The sequence below is a fragment of the Octopus bimaculoides genome, chromosome 9 (genome assembly GCF_001194135.2).
Source record: "Octopus bimaculoides isolate UCB-OBI-ISO-001 chromosome 9, ASM119413v2, whole genome shotgun sequence".
Taxonomy (NCBI): domain Eukaryota; kingdom Metazoa; phylum Mollusca; class Cephalopoda; order Octopoda; family Octopodidae; genus Octopus; species Octopus bimaculoides.
This window is the reverse complement of record NC_068989.1, coordinates 85,642,501-85,647,075: the sequence shown is the minus strand read 5'-3', so window position 1 is coordinate 85,647,075 and position 4,575 is coordinate 85,642,501. Positions and strand designations below refer to the sequence as shown.

The following is a 4,575-nucleotide window of genomic DNA, read 5'->3' as shown; positions in this document are numbered from 1 at the left end:
GTCTTTACATTTTTCCTTAAATGTCTCTTGAGCCCTGCTTGCATCATCCTGGCCTCTTCAAATGCTTTCACTCCACTCCACACCCTTGTTCGCCATCCAACTCGATCTGAAGCGAGGACTTCTATATCTTTTGGAGCCATTCCAATTGACTTCATAGCAGTCCTTATGCCATCCTTAAACCTTTTTTTAGGTTTATGCCGATAACGTTTCCCCTCTGCAAGCTCACCATAAAACAGCTGTTTCGGCATGCGTTCATCTGCCATTCGAACAATATGGCCACACCATCTCAATTGGTTCCTCAAAATTATATATATATATAATGTGGTGAGTGAGAGAATAGGGTACAGACCAGTGAGAGGCATTGTGATTTTTCTTAGAAACAAAATGTTTAAAGAAGGTACAATACTATTTATGAATGGAAGCACAGAAGTAAAAGTGAAGCCATTGGAGAATTTCCTAGAAGGGTTGCTCTAGTTCAGCTCCATTATTAGTGACTGATGAAGTGCCAAGATCTGATATATAAATCCTCACTTTATTTACAGAGGACACTAGTCTATGTAAATATCTAAAGAGGCAGATGATGGGTGGAATATCATAAAGATATAGACGATAATCCACAGCACAAAATTAGCATCAATTTAATGAAAATAATTTTGGATGTTTGTTTTTATAAATACAGGGAGAGGACGTTTGTATAACGCCTTTTAGTAAAAAGGGATGCTGAACGATAAAAGTTTGAGAGTAACTGATATAGAGGATAAAGACCCCTTTCGGTCATGAATGACCATGGGATAGCACCTAGAAAGTTACCCCTCTGAGGAACAAGTCTGGGCAAGGTTGCTTATGGAAGACCAGCAGTTGCCCATGCATACCAGCCTCCTTCTTCCACGCCACCGATGTTATCCAAGAGAAAGTTAAAGGTCGATACAGCCTGGCACCAGTGACGAAAAGAAAGATATAAAGAGATATGATGTTCGTGGGCCAGCGGTCGAAGTGTGTTGGTGAACAGTGTCGTGTTTAGATATGGGCACATTGGGTAGTTGCTTGGGGACCCAGCGGTTTTAGGGGCCTTAATGTTAATCCGTGTATGTTGTGGTTTGCTCCCAATAAATAAATACTCTAGACCCCAGTGTATATAGCTTTGCCTGGGAAGCCTATAATGCTGTAAAGAGAGCTCTTTTGGTGAGCAGTTGCCTACCATTCAGTCGGAAGGTCATTTTGGGAAATATCAAAGTGTGTACGTAATATTTGTGTGTAAATGTACATGTTGAGATGTCAACATTGATAATTGTTATATAAATTCCTACTCGAATAGGCTGGCTAAAATAATATGCAATATCTCGTGTGCGATGATATATCACCTATAAAACGCAAGAAATATCGCTTCAGTGAATACTGAGACTCGTACCTTTGAAACCACATTTTATATCTCTGCATAAAGTAAACAACTATTTTTTTTTTAATTAAATTTATAAAAAGCTATTTAGAATAGTAATTAAAATAGGGGCACATGTATTTATAAATAACAATTCTAGAGATCTGGGAAATGTATATTTGCTTAATACATAAATTTATGTATTAATATTCAGTTTCTATTTCTTTTAAATGCGAAGATATGCCAGGAAGGGGTGGTACACAATAAGGTATATTTTAATTATTAAATCATATTGAATGATAAACTGACATTTATGGTTGACTTTTAGTACAAATTAAATTATAAAAAGAGAAAACATTCAATGGTTACAAAATACGGAACCTAAAACTGTTGTGTTGATTAAAAGACAAATTCGATGGGTTAACAATTTGATGTATATTGCTTTGTTGATAATCAGATATTTATGATGATCATAGCATTTTACGACATAAATAAGGGAGCGAGTTTGTTTGTTAATAGATATGTAACAACATTTTTTCCCCATTTTCTATGTGATGCACGGGTAATGGGTATAACTAACATGGAAATGTTACTAGTGTTTATTTAATTCCACCTTGGAGGCAGCATTGAAAGTCAATGCGACATTCCGCCACGGCGTTATGCAATGAACGACTTATTTGCACCATCGCTAAATACCAAGAAATGGCAGTCAGATCTGAATCAAATAACAATTTCATTATTTTATCAAGCTAAGACATTGTTATCGTGAGAGTTAAGGTGGAAATATTGATAAATAACAGCGGGACAATGCAGAAGACTGTTAAGGACACCTTGAGAAATTTTCACAGACACGCTTCTCTGTTGCTTCACCACTTACACAGTCTAATATTTACTCTAATATTTTTCAGACATAAAGGGAACTTTTAATGTTCTGGTTAGCTTCTAAAAGACTGCAAGGAGACTAGATGGTTATTTAGATGGGGAATATTAGCAGCAAAATTGAGTTTATCATAAATACATACCGATCACTTCGTCCTTAGACTTGATAGCAATGAAGGTAAACCGTTAGTTTCGAAGAATTATTATCATTATTTATATATTTTTCATTTGGCAAAAATATTATTCAATACTTAGTTTTTAACATTCACTTTTCTCGCAGATTAATTTATAAATAATAATATAGGATATTAAGCACTTTGAAATATTCCACGAAGAAAATTAACCCATTAAATAATTTAAAGCTACGCTATAATAGTTTTTACTAGCTCTGTAATATCACTATGTCAAAGGTCATGAATAGTTTCTTCAAAAATTATGGAGTTATATTTTTGTATTATTAATGAGGTGGAAGAAGGAAGAACTTTACAAAAATATCCGTAAATGATTATTAAAGGGATTTCTTATTCTTTTAGCAATACGCTCTAAATGGATTATAAATAACTTTTGGAAATAAAATACAAGCTTAAAATCATATGTTTTGAAAGTTTTCAACACCGAAAACTAATTTCTATTTTATTTTTTAGATTTGTGACATTTAATATATGGGTTCAAATTTGCTATAGTTAGTGTCAGTGAGTGGAATAGAATGTCCGAGTTTTGGTCATAGATAGACGAGAAATTTTAATGAAAATATTGGAAAAATAAAACTAGGGATTATGACAATATATTTGTAGGCCTCTTGAAAATTATTATCACCAACTCACTATACCGTGACGTAGGTGTTTTATACATGCATACATGCTTAAATTATTTATGGATTAATTTTACACACACACACACAAATAAAATTCAGTAAAGATATGTCAATTACCAATCAAGATAAATTCTTGATGTAATGAACTTATCTCCCCTTCGAGAGAAAAATAAACAAATACGTTGTAGCAATTGCACGACCAGCTCCTAAGGAGGATGGGAGATTATTTTAAGAATCATGAATTGTCTGAAGCTGACATGCCATTAAGGAAAAGATTTAACTATTTGGAGATAAGTAGACAGCTGAGGACAAGTGCTTTTGTCTTAATAAACATCAAAAACACAAGTAAATGAACTTGGATAATTCAGAAAAATTTAAACAAAAGTCAGGCAAGAAATAATTCAGAGTGGTTAGTGACATGGTACTTGCGAAGTGAATATCTTTAAGAATAGGTTTGTGATTGAAGGATAATAATCACAAATAAGAAATTGGAAAGAAATAATATTCCTATTTATTCTGGAGGGAACTAAACCAAAAGAATACAGAGGTTGAATTATTCCAATGTGGTAGAGGAGAGCAGTTTTTAATATCCAAGTACTATTAACCCCATAAAACTAATTGACATTGAAGCAGCTATGCAAGGAGAAAAATTATAATTGAATAAATGTGGCAGGATATTGCCAAGAAGGCACGAGTAGGGTGTGGGGGTGGAGAATAATGTAACTGGTGAGAACCTAGGTATATAGAGGGGGTGGGGAAATCAATGTTACAGTGTGCAGGGTAAAAATAGTTCCACAAAAGAGATTAAGTACTGCCCCAATATCAATATACTAACTGTATTGGATAAGCAAAAAAAAAGGCATAGCCCATTCTTTAACCCAGAAATCAAAACATCTCTCACAAAAAACCTTTTTCAGCTGCTATAGAGACTTCCCAGCTGAACATAAATACACAGAATACTCAACAAAAACATAAAACTCTCATACTTCACCACTCCTAACTCCTCACTAATTATATTTGCATCTAATGAAAGCTTAGTACCCAGTTCATCAATACAAACACTGAAAATTGAAATTGCTCTTAGAAAAACATATGCCCTTTACAGGGAGAGTGTGTACAAAGAGAATTATTATATCGTGACATAGTCAAAAAGGTTACTTTTTATCCAAACCTCTATTCTTCTGTTTCAACACCATATATATATATATATCATCATCATCATCATCGTTTAACGTCCGCTTTCCATGCTAGCATGGGTTGGACGATTTGACTGAGGACTGGTGAAACCGGATGGCAACACCAGGCTCCAATCTGATTTGGCAGAGTTTCTACAGCTGGATGCCCTTCCTAACGCCAACCACTCAGAGAGTGTAGTGGGTACTTTTACGAGTCCCCCGCACGAAAACGGCCACGCTCGAAATGGTGTCTTTTATGTGCCACCCACACAAGAGCCAGTCCAGGGGCACTGGCAACGATCTCGCTGGAAAACCCTACAAGGCCAGTCAGG

General features: G+C 35.0%; 1 protein-coding gene across 1 annotated transcript in view; it reads right to left on the bottom strand.

Moving 5' to 3' along the window:
* Positions 1 to 2,494, bottom strand: part of LOC106869655 (NADH-ubiquinone oxidoreductase 75 kDa subunit, mitochondrial) — a 36,553-nt gene extending 34,059 nt beyond the window's left edge. Inside the window, exon 1 of the mRNA XM_014915477.2 lies at positions 2,398 to 2,494. The gene's annotated coding sequence lies outside the window, so the exon portion shown is untranslated. The remainder of the gene's footprint in view (positions 1 to 2,397) is intronic.
* Between the last annotated feature and the right edge of the window lie 2,081 nt (positions 2,495 to 4,575).